This window comes from Stigmatopora argus, chromosome 22, assembly GCF_051989625.1.
Source record: "Stigmatopora argus isolate UIUO_Sarg chromosome 22, RoL_Sarg_1.0, whole genome shotgun sequence".
NCBI classification, from domain to species: Eukaryota; Metazoa; Chordata; class Actinopteri; order Syngnathiformes; family Syngnathidae; genus Stigmatopora; species Stigmatopora argus.
This window is the reverse complement of record NC_135408.1, coordinates 1,990,121-2,011,398: the sequence shown is the minus strand read 5'-3', so window position 1 is coordinate 2,011,398 and position 21,278 is coordinate 1,990,121. Positions and strand designations below refer to the sequence as shown.

The 21,278-nt window shown below is 41.1% G+C and overlaps 1 protein-coding gene and 1 long non-coding RNA gene across 2 annotated transcripts in view; one reads left to right on the top strand and one right to left on the bottom strand.

Moving 5' to 3' along the window:
* drd1b (dopamine receptor D1b) overlaps positions 1–21,278 on the bottom strand; it is a 170,850-nt gene that overhangs the window by 68,713 nt on the left and 80,859 nt on the right. The gene's annotated exons all lie outside the window — the stretch shown is intronic.
* On the top strand, positions 2,815–19,925 carry LOC144068460 (uncharacterized). The gene is made up of 3 exons (XR_013298186.1): positions 2,815–2,923; positions 14,238–14,438; positions 16,781–19,925. It is a non-coding gene; the product is annotated as an uncharacterized LOC144068460 (long non-coding RNA).

The window sequence follows — 21,278 nt, the reverse complement described above, 5'->3', positions numbered from 1 at the left end:
AATCGAGGATAGATTAAATCAAGGTGGCATACACTAAATTGGAATTGGACCTAGTGAAAATAATGTGCTAGAAATTTTAAAACGTTGTTGACATATATGTGAACTTCTAACCTAACTGTAAGTGTATTTCAGAGTCTTTTGACTATTCCCACATATGGTTTTCTTTTCCTCAAGTCGATAGCCGAGAGGTCCGCAGAGGGGTCCAAAGCGAAGGTACAAGAGGCGTGGTCGAGGTTGAGATCGTGACCGTTGTCCGTGGTCGTGAGCGTGGTCAAGGTCCTGGGAACCTAACAAGTGGTTGGAGATCAGGTGAGGCAAAAAGGAAGAAGCACGAGAGGGTACTTTACAGTGAACTGATAAAGACGATCCAGCGACGTGGTCAAACTCTGGTGGCTTAAATAGCTCCCTGGTATAGGTCAGATCTTAAGCCTGATCCCGAGCCCAACCCGACGCAAAATTTGGGTCGGAGCGGGCCTAAAATGTCATTCATTACTTTGGGTGCGGGTCGGGCCGGACTTCTCTCTCGCTGAAAAAAAAGGATACTAAAACGATGTGTGGTCTCTCTCACTGACTGTTTTTTAAATAAATATATGTTTAGAAAATGTATACTAAAACGATGTGTGGATACTAAACTAAGGAATACTTGTTATAAAATAAATAATTTGGATAAAACAGAGAAGGAGCTGTAATGTAATTGCAATTGGAGCCGCACGTCACGTGAACGTCGCCCTTTTAATAATCTTCCCCTTCGCAAGTCCGCATATATTTTGACCTGGTATCCCCAATATGGAGGAGTAAGAAGTTAAAGATAAACTAAAGACAGGAGAACTGAAAAGACAAACACGGACCGGGAAGAGTAAGGTGTGGAAAAGCTTCAAAGTGATTGTTGAATATGCGACAGAAACTTGCGTTGGCTTCGCTGAATGTAGTCAATGTGGTGCTTTGCTCTCATACGAGAGCAACAAGACTGGCACTTACCTTTACCTTTACTTGTGTCTGATGAGCTGCACCTGTCATTGCTTAGCCCATCAGGTGCTGGACCTGTGATTGGGTGAGGGGAGCAACCACCCTCCTGTCTGGCCCTGGGCCTGACACCAAAGTATTTCAGAGTTTAAAATACTTTGTATACTTAATTGTTATGAAGAAAAAAATTGAAAATTTGCAGTTTTAAAATTGGGTGTATACACAAACAAAAGAAAAAACAAGATCCCGCATAAAGGCGGCTCAGATGAGTTTCCTCTGCAGGATGTCCGGACTCTCCTTTAGCGATAAGGTGAGAAACACGGTCATCCACTTCGAAAGGAGCCAGATGAGTTGGCTCGGGCATTTGGTTAGGGTGCCTCCTGGACTCTTCCACGGTGGGGTGTTAAGGACACGTCTCACTGAGAGGAGGCCACGAGGCCCACCTTGGACACACTGGGGAGACTATGTCTACCGGTTGACCCGGGAATTCTGACCTTGCCTGCTGAAGCTGCTGGGCTTACAACCCGATCTCGGATAAGTGGAAGAAGATGGAGATGCTTTGGGCCAATAAAGACTGCAAAGCGGGCCACAGTTTGGACACCCCTGCCTCAGACAGTTTTAATCTTCGGTGACAAATGTCTGGATTTCCCTGTCTTCGTCAAACAGAATATAGCGCAATGATGAGCTAAGTGTTCAAACTGGAAGGACAAGTCTAGCGAGGCAGGTACATGACGGTTTTTACGAAGCCATCAAATGTACAACATGCAACCTAAGAGTTCAGACTTATTATTAAGTCATCAGCCAACTTGTAAAAAATAATAATAATAATAATAATAATGACCACATTTGTTATATGTTACAGTGTTTCAAATAAATGTCCAGGAGGGCCATGATCAACCAATAATAAAAATCAAAATACATTAACTATGTACTTGCTACCTCCAAATAATATGAAGAAGGAAAAGTTGCAGGGTTATTGTTTAAATGACACATTTCACTGCCTTTACGTGTTTTCGAATTCAAGATTACGTTCATTCATCACTACTCCAACTGAAGGGAGGATAGATGAGTAGCAAGTGAGGCTTAAGAAAAAAAATCAGTTATTAAGCTGCAGCTAACACCCAATTGAGACTTTTGGAAAATATGTATTATTGCCGGGGTGGTGAAAATGTTAGACACAATGATCAAAAATTTTAAACTGTGAGAGTCAAAGAGCCACACCTTATTATAATAATAATAATAATAATAATAATAATAATAATAATAATCGGACATAGGCCCTGTCGTCATCATCAACAACAAAAGCCTAATTGTCATCACACCCAGAAACTGCGTATGACGAAATTGGTACTGCTTCTCCATAAGGTGCGTTTTCTCCGCAAAAGACCTAATAAGTGATAGTTTCGGACACATACTCTGGCATTCTGCCATTATGAGTGTGTTTGAAGACAGAATAAAAATAAAAGAAACATGAAACGAGGCAAAGAGCCACAGTATATACACAATATGATAAGAAGCAAAGAGCTGCATTCATTTTGGCCGGGAGCCGCATACGGCTCGAGAGCCATGTGTTCGCCACCCATGTATTGTAGTCTCCCGTGTTGCTCTTTGCTTTATACATTTTACAATAAAACAGTTTTTAGATTAGAGTGAAATAAAATAAAAGTCAGTTACCTTTTATATAGCTGTAACTCTTTCACTGGCAGGTTAGGTTTTGTATTGATAGAGTATGTGGGGACTCCACAGAGGAGGACGTTGGCAAAGCCCACTTCCATCATGAACATCCCCTCTCACGCCCTGCATAGGGCTGTGGCAGCTGCAGAATCAGATTCACACCTTGCAAGGAGTGCTATGCTACTCCAGGTCACTCCTTCCATCAGCAATGAAAGCCATCAAGCTTCTGACGCCATATTTCCGGGAACTGGACGCCCAACATGCGGCTGACAGTCTATAAATGCAGGTAATATTGACTACTCATGATTTCATTAATGGCCATTATCACATGTACCTGCACTCGAATCTATCAGTGTGTTTGCACACAGTTATAACTGGCATCACCTAATGACTACTACAGTCTAGAGTTGTAGTTTTTTTGTTTTTTTGTTCTGTGATAGGTTTATTAATAGGTATACTTGAATAAAAACAGAGAGACATCGTTGACATGTTCCAGCTACTAAACTTGCAAGTGAGAATCGTCCTGGCTCGTCCTCGCGTCTGGAATATTCTGAAGAAACGGCATCCTCCTCTGTCCATTTAGTCGTGCATAATCAAAACATCTAAGGTAATCTGATTCAAACAATTGCATAAGCTAACCGAATAACACCATTAAGGTCAAAAAACAACTGCCACAACAATTTCGTATCAGGTCGGAAACCAAGAACGCCTGCATAAGAATTTGCACAAGTAAGCATACAAGGTGACCTGAGCGGATCGGAAACCAAAACAACTGCGTAAGAATTTGCACAAATAAGCATAATAATTCCATATATGGTAAAACCCGAGCGACGGTATTTTTAAACAATATGCGAGTATTTTCGGAAGTTGATTCGATTTTGGCCATCTGCCGGAATCCAAGTCAAAGCAATTTAAGAGTCCTTCGTAGATCTTCATTGCGAACTCAGATCAACAGTCCTCGGCCTGGAACATGGTGTCCTGTCTGAGTCAATAGTCCTGAAAAAAATTAAATGTCCTCGAAGCCAGCTGCCTCGAGCTTCGTAAGAATGATTTAATAATATGCACATATTTCATATGTGCCCCAATATGCACATCTATAATAACATCCCAGAATAACCCCAACATATTCTCCATTATCCAAGGTCTGCAAAATTTAGGACTTGGATTCTTAAATACTTTGAGAAACTGCATTTAAACTACCAAATTGTACCCACTATAAGCTGCACCAGATCATCAGGCGCACCTTCAATGAATGGCCTATCTTAAAATTTGTTTCATAGATAAGACACCCCAGATTATAAAACACAGTAGTTTTAGTGGTGGTAGTAGTGGAAGTAGTAGGAGTAGCAAGGGATTGTGTTATATATCCGCTAGATGGAGCTGTGAACAGGGAATTTCATACAATAATCAACCAGTTATGACGCCTCGGATTATAAAATGCACTGCCAACTTTTGAGAAAATTCTTTTAGTTGTGTCTTATATTGCGGAAAATATGATAAAATCTGTTCTTTTAACACAGGTGACATTTGTGATAATTGGTACAAAGATAAGCAGGAAGTACAGTTGGGCCTGACAGTCATGCTGCACGCTAAGAGTCACGTGTCATTTTGAGTAAGTGTAAACTCACGCTACGACCGATGTCCCAAGGGTGGCGCCGTCACTGTCGCAAGAGCCGTCGGGCTTCCTCTTTTCTGTAAGCAAGGGCACTGCAATGGCAGTGTGCGGCGTGTGACCTTTCAAAGAGCCGATGGAACATGACAAGGATCTTAGCATGTGAAAAGATAGGCCCACGGGTGTTGTGAAATATATGGCCCCAACGCTTGTGTGCTCTCCTTGTCTGCACCGTGACATCTAATGTGACATCACATGATGGAGGTTTGAACTGCGAGTGACTTTTGAACATTAAACAGGATTTGGTTACGTGTCCAAATCAAATCAGCTCTTCCAAATACATTTTGACCCATTCTGCATTTACTAAGTCAAGATTCCTGTAATGTTTTATTAATATTTTTAGAGTGATTTAGTGATAAAACCTCTAACATGTTTGGACAGTTGGACATCATGAAATGTTGATGATTACCTTTCCCCTACAATTAAAGTTACTCAATGTATGATAAGCCTGACACAATGTTTTGTGGCTGTGATTCTGTGTGCACTTTGTGTGGCTTAGGTATTGATTGTTGCCGCTTTTGCTGTTTTGGTTGGCTGTAATGTGACCTTTATTGAGTGGTAAACTATGCACAATTTATTTTTACCAGTAAGGTCATCATGTTGTAACAAATTGTACATGCACGCAAGCTCTCGGTTTGCCTGTTCAGGAATGTTTGTGTGTGGCCACGAGCTTGAGTACCAGTCCTTCTCAATTTGGCATGTCAGTGGAGCGGTTAGTTCTCCAGGGAATAACAGTTTTCACTCTTTGACCATATACACGGCATCTGACGTTGTTCTATTCCAGGAAGTTGCCTAAAACCAAAGGAAGGATTGCAGTTGTGGCACTCACTGACACTTTCTGCCTCTTGTGCTACACCGCTGTTTATTTTTAGCAACGGGAGAGGGCCAGGGGTGTCGGAGAGGCTACCGAAAGAATGGGAGAGTTTGATGATGAGGAAAGAGACTACCCCCAAATAGTCCCAACAGACACTTGATTGGGTACACCTATACGCCTAAAATATTGTTTACTTAGGCTATACATACGATATCACTGGTTTATCTACATTGTACCAGCAAGTTATACAATCGTTTCGGATTTGCATTTATTCATTTTCCACACCGCTTATCCATGTCAGTGTAATAACTTTGCAGGTTATATAACTGTTAATATATCCATAACAGTAATAGACGGCGGAGCCCAGGGTAAAACACGTGTAGCTCTTTATTGCCAACTCTCCAACACACACACACACTCAAACCGGACACACAACACTACTACGTCCGGGTTACGCTGTGCTACCCCACGGCTCCAGGGGCGTGGTTAAACACTCTTCCATAACCCGAGGCAACTATCATTATCAATATATTACACTCCTCCCCCTTTAACTATGAAGTTCCTATTTAGACTTAGCACTCAACTCCAACAATTATCTTTGCCTCATTAACTTTTTATAATTTTACTTCTCAACTTGTAACTAAATTATTACTGCTAACACAACCATTAGACTCAATATTCCAGTCTTTGACATTTCAATCTCAGGAACTCTTTTCACATTTTTGTATGAACAGGAACTCTTTTATTTTAGGAACGACGTTCCTCACAACTGACCGATCACAAATTCAGTCGCTTCGGAGGTGCTCTATCTCTCACTGGGTACCTGCGCCCACACACCTCTGGGGAACTGACTGCTCGGTTGTCAGGTGTAACTGTCTTGTCACAGGCCACTGAGCCTGGCGAAGATGTTACACGTGTCTCTTCAGGTGAGTACGGGCTACCACCTACTGCTCCAGGTGTGCCTTTCCCCCCCACATCTGCGTGAACCACCACAGGGTACTTGTTTGTGATGTCCAGCTGCTCATCCGGAAGCTCCAATGTCTCTGGTCTGGACGGTTGGTTGTACAGCAGATGATCAATGTGGATCGAGCGTCGGCTCACACCATTCCACACCAGGTAGGTGACTGGTCCGAGTCTCTTTTCCACTGTTCCTTTTGTCCACCTCTCCTTCCCTCCACGGAAATTCCGGATCAGAACTGAGTCACCCTCAGACAGATGTCTCAGCTTGGAGGTGGTTCTATCATGATAGTGTTTCTGCTTCTCTTGTTTTGCTTCCACCACTCGAGCGAGATCTGGTTTCAGTAAGCTGAACCTGGTCCTGATTTGACGTTTTAAAAACAGTTCCGCTGGTGCACATCCTGTAACAGTGTGCGGTGTACTCCTGTATGCTATCAGGAAGTTAGCTAGCCTGTGCTGCATAGTTATTGTGACCTTTTGTTTCTTCTCCTCGAGTACTTGTTTCAGCAGTGATGCTTTCACTGTCTGAACTGCTCGCTCTGCCGCTCCATTGGAAGCGGGATGGTAAGCTGGTACCAAAGTTTGTTTTATTCCGTTGCTCAGCAGGAATGTCTTGTACTCCTGCGAAGTGAATTGAGGTCCGTTGTCAGAAACAATCTCCTCAGGAAGCCCGTAGGAAGCAAAAATATTCCGCAACGCCTCAATCATTTTGGCTGCTGTGGTTGTTGCCATGGCGATGACTTCCAGCCATTTTGAATGACTGTCCACTAGTACTAAAAAGTGGTGTTGGTCTTTCTCTGCAAAGTCAATATGTATTCTCTGCCAAACTCTAGTCGGCCATTTCCAGACGTGTAGAGGTGCGGTTGCAGGTAGTTTCCTCACACTCTGACAGGCGTCACATTGTTGTACTGTATGTTCTATGTCACTGTCCAACTGCGGCCACCACAAATAGCTCCTGGCCAAGGCCTTCATCCTGCACCCTCCCGGATGTCCTAGGTGAAGATCATGCAGTAGTCGCTCTCGGTGTGCTGGTGGAATGATAACTCGAATTCCCCACAATATGCAACCTTGTTCCACCGACAGTTCATTTTTCCTGAAAAAGTATGGTTTCAGTCTCTCGTCCTTGTTTTGACTTGGCCATCCAGACCGAGTCAGCTCCAGTACTTTGCATAGGACTGGGTCTCTGAGAGTGCTCTGTGCAATCTCTGTAGCTTGCACGGGAAGCTCATCTACTACTGAGAAATAGAAGATGCCGTTTTCCTCCGCTGTGTTATCCTTTTCCTTCCTCGGCAGTCTAGATAACGCATCTGCATTGGCATTTTCTGCTGACGTTCTGTACTCTATACTGTAGTCATAAGCCATCAGTCTCAGCGCCCAGCGCTGCATTCGCAGAGCAGCTAAAGTGGGAATTTCAGACTTGGGTCCCAAAATAGCAAGAAGGGGCTTGTGGTCAGTTATTAAACTGAACTTTCGGCCATATAAATATTTATGAAATTTAGTCACGCCAAAAATTATGGCCAAAGCCTCTTTCTCTATCTGACTATATTTGCTTTCTGCCTCTGTCAATGTACGCGATGCAAATGCGATCGGTTTCTCATCTCCATTTTCCATTATGTGAGATATGACAGCCCCGATTCCATAAGGGGATGCATCGGAAGCTAATCTCAGGGGTTTCTTGGTGTCATAGTGCACTACTACTGAGCTTTTTACTAACTGTTCTTTTGCATCTTTGAATGCTGCTGCACATTTAGTAGTCCATTGCCAATCAACTTCCTTCTTCAGTAGTTGATGTAGCGGCTGCAGCACCGTCGACAGGTCTTTCATGAACCGACCATAATAGTTTAATAGTCCTAGAAAAGACCGTAGCTCTGTGACGTTTGTAGGCTGGGGTGCATTAACGATGGCTGCCACTTTTGTCGCAGTGGGGTGCAGTCCCTCCTTATCTATCAGATGCCCCAGGTATTCTACTTTCTCCTGCATGAAATCACATTTTGCTCTTTTCACTCTTACCCCGTAGCTCTCCAGGCGGCTCAGTACCTCCTCCAGATTCCTCAGGTGTTCAGCTCTTGTCTTTCCTGTGACCAAAATGTCGTCTAAAAAACAGGTGACATGCTCCAAGCCTTGGAGTATCTGGTCCATCACATTCTGAAATATGGAAGGAGCACTGGACACTCCGTATGAAAGTCTATGATACACATACAGTCCTTTGTGAGTATTTATTGTCAAATACTTTTCTGAGTCTTTTCCTAACTCCAGCTGTTGGTAAGCCTGTGACAAGTCTAACTTGCTGAAAAGAATGCCTCCAGCTAGGGTGGCAAAAAGGTCTTCAACGTTTGGTAGTGGATAGGTCTCCTCTTCCACACTTTGATTTACTGTGACCTTATAGTCTCCACAGATACGAATTGACTTGTCTGCTTTGGGTACCACTACTATGGGCGCGGCCCACTGACTATGTTCTTTCTTTGAGATAATGCCAGCTTTCTCTAGGCGATTTAACTCCGTCTCAACTGCATTCTTTAATGCATATGGCACTGGTCTGGCCTTCCTGAAGATCGGTTTGGTATTTGGCTTTACTGTAATGTTGGCCTTAAAATTTCGAATAGTGCCCAACTCCTCAGCAAACACTGCTTTGTGTCTCTGCAACACTGTATCCACATCTGCGTCGTTACCGCCCCTTGCTGGTATAACTGAGAAGATGCGTGCCCAGTCCAGTTTGAAGTTTTGGAGCCAGTTACGGCCAAGTAGGGCTGGTCTGTCACCTTTTACGATCACTAATGGTAGCTTCCCACTCTGGGTCCCATATTTTACCTTGGCCGTCACTTGTCCCCTCAAAGGAATGTTCTCTCCGGAAAAAGTTGACAGCTGCACTTTACTTACTTCCAAAGGCAGATGAGAGAGATGCTTCTTATACACAATTTCTGAAACCAGTGTTACAGCTGCTCCTGTGTCCAGTTGCATCTCGAGAGGAGTTCCTTCTAATATGACCTGTACTGTCATTTCCTTCCTCCAATTCCCGACAGCATTTGTGGGATACACGGCATTCAAGCGATATGACTCCCACAGTTCATCATCCGCATTTCCTGTTGTCTCATTTTTATTTCCTTTTACATACTGCGTGTGTCCTTGCCAATTTTTAGTTTTACACATCCTTGCTATGTGTCCTACTTTTGAACACTTGTAACATGTCTCTCCTTTATACCTGCATTCATGAGCGGCGTGGTTGCTTAGTCCACATCTGTAACAGGGTTGATGAATTTCTCTTCTCTGTGGTCTGAATTTTCCACTTGTGGTTTTACTTTTCCAATCGCTGGTGGCTGGTTGGTATTTCCACGCACTTTTGCTTGTCTTTTCCTGGTCAATCTTATTTAATGTGGCAGGTTCTTCCATTTTGCTAGCGAACTCCAACGTACTCTTTGATGCCATCTCCATGGACAACGACAGTTCACATGTTTTTTTAAATGTTAGATCTTGCTCCGTGAGTAATCTTCTCTGAATAGCTTCCACTCTCAATCCACAAACAAATCTGTCTCTCATTGATTTGGAGACCAAATTCGCAGTGGCTGGATAGCTGCTTCAACGCCACGATATAATCCGACACAGACTCGTTCTCTCTCTGATTCCTCTTTTGAAACTTGAATCGCTCCGCGATCACCAGCGGTTTCGGGTTGTAATGAGATGCTAATCTTCCACTTAGCAACTCATATGAGAGGCTACTAGGCTTCTCTGGTATGCAAAGGTGTTTTAACAATCCGTAAGCCTCTGCACCAATTATAGACAGGAACACGTTGGTTTTTTTACCTTCCTCCACTTCGTTGATGATCATCCATTGCTCAAAACGTTCCAAGTAAGATTCAAAATCTTCTTTAACTGCCTCGTATTCGCCGAGATTTCCCAGGAATCTGGCCATGATGCAGCGCCGCCGTTAGCTTAGCACTCGTGCTAATGCTAGTCTGCAAAGTCACGTTACCTCCTTGTAACGCCTTAATCTCCTCGTCCAAAACTTTTAATCCCTACCGCATGGAAAGGGATCCCATCCTCGTCGCCACTGTAATAACTTTGCAGGTTATATAACTGTTAATATATCCATAACAGTAATAGACGGCGGAGCCCATGGTAAAACACGTGTAGCTCTTTATTGCCAACTCTCCAACACACACACACACTCAAACCGGACACACAACACTACTACGTCCGGGTTACGCTGTGCTACCCCACGGCTCCAGGGGCGTGGTTAAACACTCTTCCATAACCCGAGGCAACTATCATTATCAATATATTACAGTCAGGGTCACGGATTGCCAGTCTATCCCAGCTGACTTTGGGTGAAAGGCGGACTATACCAGAGATTGTTCACCAGTCAGTTGGAGAGCCCCAGACAGAGACCTAACCATTCGCATTCACAATCATACCACCACCGAGTGGGAATCGATCCCACTGGAGTCATGCAAAAGAACCATTAGGTGGCTAGCATTTGCAGTATTGAGCTATTTTAGGGAAAATAGTTTTAAAGAAGAGTATATTTTGTTTATTTCAAGAAAAGGGCACAAGCGATGCAGTCCATTTTGTTTAAAAGGACACTACAAATGATGCCTACAATTGAGAATGATGCACAGTGGAACAAAATTTTCAAGTGAAAAGTATCTACTTATCACATGAATATCTCAAGATTGAACCATATGTCACCCTCTAAATCAGCTTTCTCAAACCGGTACTCAAAGGGCCACAGGGGGTGCAGGTTTTCATTCAAACCGAACAAGCGGACACCTTTTGCAAGTGTAATCAGTTGATTGCAGCCAGGTGCTTCTTATTTTAGAATACCCCTCATTGGTTAAACTGTCGACACTGGATCGGTTGAAACAAAGACTAGGACCCATTGCGGCCCTTTGCGGAATCAGTTTGAGACCCCTGCCCTGCATTTGTTGACTTTATGTACACAGAAATCAACTAAACGTCAAATGCAACACACTGACTCTATAAATCCCATACTCACTTTCCATTCAAAGTCATTTCTACAAGACTCAAACAACCCTTTGAATCTGTCTGAGTACAGCAAGGAGGTCACAGTGCAGCCATTTCCTACCATGACAATGGCGAGGCACTCAAAAGACATGCACCCTTTACACAAAGTCTCGCTCTGTGGCTTTCAGATTAGACTCCAGCTAATGAAGTAGCAATGGTTATAGCGGCAGAGAAAAAGCTTTTTATCTTGATTCATTGTAGGAGGCTCCATGGCCTGGCCTGGTGGCACATCTGAGGTCAGCGGCGAAGTTGAGATAGCGCTTTTTCGACCCATAGCAAACGAGGAATACAAATGAGGAATTCCGGAAGTTAGCCAAGCAGAAGAGATTGGCACAATGCCTTGCTATAATTAATTAGGGAGTCCATTTATTTCAGAGGATTTCACATGCAAGTCAGGTTGTCAATGAATCCCGGGAGATATGTGCATGGACACTGAAACGATGAGACAGTCACCAATAATTGGAATGCCTTTTAATATGTAAAATGTCCTATTTAAGCAAGAGCTTGAAAATAATCAAATTTTAACCACATATTCTACATAGTACGAAGACAGAAGTAATCTGGATAAAAAAATGCTAAAAACTAAAATGAGGCAGAAACCCTTCATGTAGAGCAGGAGTGTCAAACCCATTTGTGTCACAGCGCCATGTCGTAATTAAGTTTCATTTGGAGGGCCGTTAGGTATGGCAAAATTAATTAAATGAATTGACATCGTTTTCTAACAGTTTCTAGATCTTTTATATAGATATTAAAATTTGTCCAAATGCTTTTTTGATCCTCTCAATAGCAAATATTCTCTTATATTTTTTTAATTACTCTTTTTTCTTATTTAAAAGGGGAAAAACCTTAAATACTTATTTTTTAATCTTGTCTTTAGAAAGATATCATTTTTTTACATTGACATAAAAATCTAACACTGTTAGTTTTTACTCGACAGTAGTTTGTACGTGAGTGACAGGGCAACTGACCTTCAGCAAAAGAATAGTGGCTAATTTTGCATTACCAAATGCTTACTGAAAATGTGATTATCTGGTGAAAAAATATTGGCTTCTGAAGGCTCCAGGTGAGATGATGTTTTACGGCCAAATGGCTTCTCTCCCAGAACGGAGGTCTCCTCATCTTTGCAGCATTGTATTTTAATACCCTCCAAATGCCAAGCAATTCTGTTTGACCTAACCCGATGGTTTTCATTATGCACTTTTGTCGTGGCCGTGCTGGCCGCGTTCCTGCATTCATTTGCCAAAGGACTGCAGCTGCCTGCTTCATTGGGAACGTGATTTAGGCAGGGCAGCCTTGTATGTGGGCCTCAATGATGAATTATTTTATAGGCACTTAGTTAGCATACGTTTTGGTGAGTCTTGACTATATCCTGTCAAATTTATTTTGTTGGTAGGAAAATGGCTCAAAAAATTGAGATTTCCACTAAACTTTTTTTTACCTGTGAATATTCTGGCTTCTGTATGATTTACTTTTTCCATTATTGATTTGATCAGATATACACAATTGTGGTTGCCCCAGAAGATGTTTTCTGGAGAAAGCTTTTTATTGGGTTGCATTTGCATCCAAATGAAACTTAATTACGACATGGTGCTGTGACAAAAATGAGTTTGACACTCCTGCTCTACATGCAGAGTTTATGCCTCATTTTAATTTTTAGCGTTATTTTTAATCCAGATTATTTCTGTCTACGTACTATGTGGAACATGTGGTGGAAATTGGATTAATTTCAAGCTCTTGCTTAAATAGGACATTTTACATATGCATTTGGTTTTGGTGTGGCTCCAGTGAAAATTGTGCAGATCCAAGTTTTTTTTCTTTAACTTTGCAGGGACATTGTGACATTTTCCCTAATTTCTCTATGAAAAAAATCATGAATAATGGAGTGCTCTTAATGAAAACATTTTGGCATCTGCATCAAGAAGCAACCTGTGAAAGTCTACTGCTGCTGATGTCCAATGACTATCAGTGTAATCCATCAAGAGTAAGAAAAGGAGATTAATGTTGAGCAGGGATCCCCAAATTGGTCCGCAATGGTCTGATTTTTGATTTTAATTTTTTCCAACCAATTCAACGCAAACAGTTTAAACAATGAGGTTTTCGCTAATAAGGCTGCACCGGAATGGAATCTACTGCTTGCATTTGTAAGACACCAGATTGGCGAAAAGATGTCAACATCTTTGGTTGAAATAAAATCCTGGCCCCACTGTGGCCCTTTGTGAAATAACATTGATGTTCAGACACTCCAGTGATCAGTTTTCTCATGCAACATAATAACTGCAGAAGTCTTTAACGGCATGTTCATGCTTTCTTCTCAATTAAAAGAACTGTCTGTGAAGATAGTAAGTCCTGATAATGATTTAATAGCCTACCAAATTGCTCTATTATCCAGCAGGATTTAATGATTTCACTTCTGAGCGCCATCAGTGAATATTCTGCCCAATTGCAACTTCCTCCTTCATAGAAAAGTGCTGTTCACTATCAAGCTATGACCACAACCTGAAAACATTTGAAATGTTTATTGGATTGGATTGGATAACTTTATTCATCCCGTATTCGGGAGATTTCGTTGTCACAGTAGCAAGAGGGTGAGGATGCAGGAATAGGAAAGGCATTTTAGACATAAATAGATAGGTAATAAGTAAGTTAATGAATAAATATATAAATAAATAAGCGTGTTGCTTAGCACATATATACATACTGTTGGAATTATTGTAAATAAGTTATCCTGATTTTAGTTTAGACTGTTGAAATGTTAGTTAATAGAATTGGGGATGTCTTGACCCCCTGGGAAAAGTTTCACCTTATTCAACAAAGAGGAACTACCCAGGGGGGCGGACGCCTGTCTGTTTGTCTGTTTTGTGAGGGTTGCAAGATATCAGGAATAAGACTATAAAGATGTTATCTTGAAGGGGCATATGGTCATGATCAAAGAACCTTTTGTTACTGGGAGAGAACTATCTCTCCTGTGATCAGCTTGAAACTTCCTGTAACTTGGACACTCCCAAAACACAATAAGAGAATAGGCGAGGGGAGATTTTCTTCAGAGTGTTGTTGGAGGGCTGTGACAGGGGCAGTCTCTGAACCTCTCATTTTTTAAATAAAGTTGACTCAAATTCTCTGTGATTTCCTTCTTTTCAGGTTGGTGAAACAAATGTCTGGTGTTTGAACCTAACATTTAATTGGTCCTTCGAGCCGGATTCCAAGATACCGGACGATCCCAGCGGGTGAGCAAGATCCAGAAAAGTCTGTGGCCACAGCATAAAAATCCTTTTCCAGGACTGTTTCTTCCTTACGGGCTGGGGTCCAAAGGTTGAAGGGATACCGAGGACGCAGAGAATCGTGAGTAAAATTTTGTTTAAAAAGGAATGAATGAAGGCGTAACAGACCCCTTTAGTTGGAAAGACTAATTAAACTCTGTAAAATTAAATTCGTGGCGTAACAGACACCCTTAGTTGGAAAAGACTAATTAAACTCTGTAAAATTAAATAAAAACCCTGACAATCCTAGGCCCTATCAGGTAAAATTCAAACAACAAACATCCGCGGCGTAACAGACACCCTTAGTTGCAAAAGACTAATTAAACTCTGTAAAGGATATCGGAGTCCAAGTTGTATTGAACAAACAATAACCAGAAATTCGTGGCGTAACAGACACCCTTAGTTGCAAAAGACTAATTAAACTCTGGAAAGGTTTGCGGAGCCTTGGTTGCGAATTAAAAGGAGTGAACGTGCAAAAAGTGTGTTTGGAAATACATTTTACCATTTGGTGATTTGTATCTCATATCAAACAACAGGAGACAAATGTCGACCTCTAGTGGATGTATGTAGACGCGAAACTCCGCCTGAAAAGGTTGAAGTGAGTCTACCACTAAAGGAATTTATCGCCATCCTGTTGTCTAAACCCAGTGTTAGTGCACTATAGGTGCAAAGACCCACTGGGACTAAATTTTATTCAAAAATGGGTAAAGTACAAAGTAAAACAAGTAAAAAAGAGGAATTCCTCTCGGAACTTGCGTCTAAAGACTGGAAGATAGTCCATAGAGAGGATCCCGACGCGGTGGAATCCTTGCATTATTGGGTAAAAAAATATGGGTTCACCGGTAGACTAATAATAAAAGATATCCGTGAACTACAACAAAAAATCGAAAAATCGTGTAACAAAAAACGAAGTAAAATGCAAAAACAAGGTTATGATCAAACCAAAGCGTGGTTGCGAATAGCAGGGCAAATAGAAGAGGTTGAGAAAGTAGCTAAACAAAAAAGAGAAGAGATAAGAATATATATATATATATATTAGGCCTGTTCAAAAACAGTGGTCCCTATTCAGCTCTCCTCGTGCGAGGCTCCACACGCAAGCGGGGAGCACGACGACGAGGGGGGGGAAAGGGGGCCTGCTGGTCGTGCGGCAAGGAGGGCCACATAGCCAGGGAATGCGGGGGCAACCCTCCCCGCGCACAGCGACGACATGATAGCGCACGACTAAAACAGGAGGTAGCAAAACAAATGGTTAACAAAAGTAAGGGGAGAGATAGATAAAAAAGGTGGTGAAACCCCCCTTCACAGATGCGGACCCCCCTCAAGCTAAGCACACTCTTTGCAAACAAAAGGAGGGGGGGGGGGGCGCCCATACAGTTTACTGCTCCCTTCACACCAAAGACAAAGGGCAGGAAAGACTACCACAAGAGAGAGACAGAGATAGTTGATAGTGTTATGATATATTAGTGAAAAAATTATGGGTCTTTTATTAAACACTAAAATTTATATTAGGAAATGCCTAGTGAAAGGTTATTTTCCCTAAATTGTAATTGAGGTAATAGTGAGCACAGAAAATGGCTCTTATTTTAAATAAAACTGCCTTCTTAGAGCGGATAGGAATTCAGCCAGAGCTTTAACTAGTTGTTTTAGAAATATGAGAGTGATTTGCGATTTAGACTTAAGTATTAAGAATCATCCAAATTATTAATGATATCAAACATGAAAACAATGCAGAAATGGCATTTATCCAAATTATTAGGTACATTTAGATAAAATAATTAATTTAGGACAACATTAACCTATTTCTTTTGAGAATGATTAGGCTGATAGCACAGCAAAAAGGTGGTTAGCTGCCAAGAAGCCCCAGACTGGGGATGGCTCTTCACCAGTGATGAAAAAATTGCAGACCACTGAGTGTAAATGAATGGTTGTTTGTTTGTCTTTTTGTGTTTCTAATTGGCCGACCATCAAGATATAATCAATCAGATATCAAGGTGGAAAATGATTTAGAAATTTGAAATCAAATTTTGATGAAAATTATGGAAAATTGTTTAGTCAAATGAAATTTTAATGGTGAAAGCAGCAGTACTCCAAACGTGAAATTTGAAGTGGAGAAACAAATCTGCTATGCAAAATTTAGGAGCACTGAAAAGACAGTGCTTGATACCAAATTCCAAAGTACTATTGATCTATTGTGATAATGGCATCCAAATTGTGTTAACAGAATAATTGACTGAATTGACAAAAGTTTCCATATTTCGTTCCGAAGAGAAAAAAGAAAAAAAGAAAAAAAATATGGAAATCTAATTTAGTGGAATGTACCAAACACCATTATTAACTACACGATTGGAATTGGAGGATGAGGCTAAACATATGTCTGCATAAAAGAAAAAACTTTAAGGAAACGCATTCATTTTGGGTTGGCAGAGGGAGATTGCATTTCTCAACAGGAAACATGATGAGCAACCCGGGATGAGAGTGCAAATGTTCCTGACCAAACCAGCAGACATGAAAATAGCGGATCCATTTTGTGCTCTGTAAGAAGGTTCTCTCAGTTGAAACGTATGAGGAGGCAGGTAAGATAAATTTTTGACGTAATCAGATAAAATGGCAAGCACTCCAATATTGATTGGAAAGATTATTGCTCGGGGAGCAATGCTGTAAGCCATGAGAAACTTTTTATATTGGTTTTATTGTCTCCATATAAAAAAAGCGTTTCAATTGAGACTACACCTTCTTACAGATAGTTAAAGTAAACAATTGTGACTAGATCTTCTTACAGATAGTTAAAGTAAACAATTAGAAAGAGAATGGATAGAAATGTAACTAGAATTTAATTTTATGCCTGACTATTGAAAAATATTGATTAAGAAAGATTCATAGGAGATGATTGGCAAACTCCGAAGACAATGGAATGTTACATTTGATAATAAGACTACTAGTTTGGGATATTTTGAATTAAAAAACACTGAGGTTAATATGCAACACAATACACATTGTTAGATGAATTGGGACTTGATTAGTATGCATTTTAAAAGTAATGGGCTTTGATTGCTCTAAAAGATACAATTATGCTAGAAATATTGACCCTAACAAACAAGGGGTGATAACATTTTACTGGGTTCAATTCTATTTAGAATTATAAATGTGTGCATTTTGTTTCTGAATATTAATTGATGTGAATCTAAACTGTTACAGAGAACGGGAAAGCTGTTTTCCTGAGGAGAAAGCAGCCTGGTTTGCTTTTTGTATTTTTCCTATTCTTAGTATGATTAGTTAATTTGTGTAATTGTAGGAAAGAGGAAAAAACAAATATGGGTTTTGATCTTAACAAGGAAGCAGTGTTCAAAATAGAATATCAGCTAGCATGTTTAATTTTGACTGATAAGGTATTTAAATTTTCACAAACATAATGATGAATGTTAAGCATGTGTTAAAGACAACGACAGAACACAGCAGCATACACAACAACAAAACTGAGCCGATCTCAAGAACAGTCAGCAGATGAACTATACAAAGCTAAAGGCCTACCGTACCTACCAAAAATGTATTCCATAATTGAGCCATAAATGTCTCAACAGGGGGGAGGTATGGTGAAGAGGTATAAATACCTATTTTAAAATTTTTGTAGGAACTGTTTAATTTGTTATTTTATTGATCTGTAAAGAACATGGGATCTCCAGAATCATCATGGAGCTCATTTTTCAAACAGCATAGTGCAAAACATGGCAAAACAACTGGTAGAACTAGCTTGAGATTAACAGTTTTTGAGATAGTTATTGGAAGACCATTTCAACTTCCTTTATGGGAAGATAAAGGAGAGAAACTATCCAAAGAACATGTAAGGTGCCGTGATCTTTTTGTCTATCTTGCAGGAGGTGGTGTAGCCAGGTGACTGGATCCTGATCCGAGTCATAAAAGTGAAGTCCTGGTTCTCTCCACGATGGGAAGACCCATTCGTGGCCCAACTCACCAACCTCCACAGCAGCAAAGATCACTGAAAAGTCAAAGTCGATTCAGGTCAAGAGTTCGAGACAGGTGACTCTGAGTGGACTAAGTCGGACGGTGTCAAAACCCTTGTCCGTGAAGAAACTCATCTGACGTCTACTCACCAGCCACGAGCACCCCTCACTTAACCCTGACCTCCCATAGACTTTGCACCTCTATACAGAAGCCACAGTGAAAGCTGTTGCCATCCACATCACAGTGACTGGACTGTCAGTGACAGCCTGGGCGTATCTGAACGCCCCGCCCACAGAGACTCGAGTTGGAAAACAAGTGCAGGAAACGTCCTGCCTCATCGCGGGAAAGGCAGAGCCAAGCGGTCCGCTCTTGGACGGGGACCCAATCTACATCGACAGCATCGGGGTTCCCCGAGGTGTACCGGATGAGTATAAACTCGCTAACCAAATGGCAGCTGGTTTTGAATCATTCCTGTGTTGGTGGTGTACTATTAACAAAAATGTGGACAGAATCAACTACATCCATTACAATGTGCAACGACTGGGGAACAGGACGGAGGAAGGGTTTGCAGCCATCCATGAACAGTTGTCGGTGACCTCCTGATGGCGTTCCAGAACAGAATTGCTGTTGACATGATCCTGGCAAAGGAAGGTGGCGTGTGCTCCATCTTTGGCGACCAATGCTGCACGTTCATCCCTAACAATACAGCAGCTGACGGGAGTTTAACCAAGGCCCTGGAGGGCCTTCAATCCCTCAACAGCAAGATGAAAGAACATTCTGGAATCGACACCTCAATATGGGGTGAATTTGGTAGCATGTTTGGCAGATACAAACAGTTGGTTGTATCAGTTTTAATGTCAATCGCTGTTTATGCTGCCATTCTCACAACTTGTGGCTGTTGTTGCATTCCCTGTATTCGTACGTTATGTCAAAGATTAATAACAAATGCCATAGAACCAGTCAAATCCGAAATGTATGCCTTATTGACATCTGGAGGCGAACCACGGGATGACGACGACGCCGACGCATCTGGGGTTGAGGAGGAAATGCAGTTCATTGGACTGCCTGACATGTTCCAAGATGCTAAAGACTCTGGCATTAACTTCTGAGTGTAACGTTTTCTGTTATTTTTGTGATCCTGTGATGCGAAAATCGGATAAGAAGAGGTCATGGGTGATGATATTATATAACAAGAATCCGGATAAACAGGAGGGTTATGTTGGAATTATTGTAAATAAGTTATCCTGATTTTAGTTTAGACTGTTGAAATGTTAGTTAATAGAATTGGGGATGTCTTGACCCCCTGGGAAAAGTTTCACCTTATTCAACAAAGAGGAACTACCCAGGGGGGCAGACGCCTGTCTGTTTGTCTGTTTTGTGAGGGTTGCAAGATATCAGGAATAAGACTATAAAGATGTTATCTTGAAGGGGCATATGGTCATGATCAAAGAACCTTTTGTTACTGGGAGAGAACTATCTCTCCTGTGATCAGCTTGAAACTTCCTGTAACTTGGACACTCCCAAAACACAATAAGAGAATAGGCGAGGGGAGATTTTCTTCAGAGTGTTGTTGGAGGGCTGTGACAGGGGCAGTCTCTGAACCTCTCATTTTTTAAATAAAGTTGACTCAAATTCTCTGTGATTTCCTTCTTTTCAGGTTGGTGAAACAAATGTCTGGTGTTTGAACCTAACACATACATACACATAAATGTACATGCATGCATACGGTAGGTCTTAACACTCAGCCATTTTTTTGTTAAAGAGCCTGACAGCTGATGGGAGGAAGGATCTGCGGAAGCGCTCCTTCCTGCAATGAGGGCGCCGCAATCTATTGCTAAAGGAGCTTCGGAGGGACTCCACAGACTCATGCAGGGAGTGGGAGGTGTTGTCCATGATGGATTTATATTTATGATGATGGATTCTATATTTAAAAATGTATCTTCTCTCATGGTTTTTGTGTCATTTGGGCGAGTTTCTTTGCTGCAGATGGGTGAATATTTTGTGTAAAACCCAGTTTGAGAAGCTTGGGGGTGTTGAATATCTTTTGTCCCCCATAAGTGGTTTAGAAAATTAGCACATAACCTTCTTTGCCTTACCATGCGTCACACACATGTTTAAAAGTCGCATTGGTTCTTGCTGCTAGCTGATATTGTTTTCAACAAGCACCTCTCACACTGGCAATTTGCTCTAATTGGTCCCCCTCTTTGAACAACGCATAAATGTTGGGAGCTTTCATATCCTGCTGTGACTACAAATGCAATAAATTTCTTTTTTACCTCGTCCATCACGCAAGGGATACCAGAATAACCTTAAGGATGTGAGAGTAGGTGAAAATAAACAAATCTACTGGTTAACTCGATGAGGTCCCTTTTTAGAAACAACCACAAGCTCTATTGTGCTTTGTTATAGAGCAAAAACTCTCATTATCTTAAAATCAAAATTACAAAACTCTCTTGTCAACAGGCGTGAATGAGAAATTTGTGAAATCAGATAATTTGGGATTATTTAAACTGGGTATATAACTTGTAATGAAGTTTTGTTGAAATGAAATGTATTTTTTATTATACTGAAAATGAATAGGTGAAAATATCCTTTGCTATTACTTCAAGAACAAGGTTGTATTTAATTACACTGTGTTTCAAAGAGGATATTTGTGTGCATACAGCTTGACCATATAAGTGGTCCCATGTTGATTAGAGGGGAACAAGTCCATCTTTTCTCCGGTTTGCACCAAAATAGTAAATTACATTTTCCTTAAAAAAATGACAAATCAAATGGAAAATTATTTTTTTATTTTAAGAGATACCTCATGTAGTTGTAAATCCTCAACCTTCAACTTTGAAAGCTGCTCCAAATGTATCACTCTGTAGCCCGTAATGCAACTTAAATTAAAAAAATAATAATAACAATTCAACTATATTTACTGTATTGATTTTGTCAATCGAAAACAGCTTAGAATGAC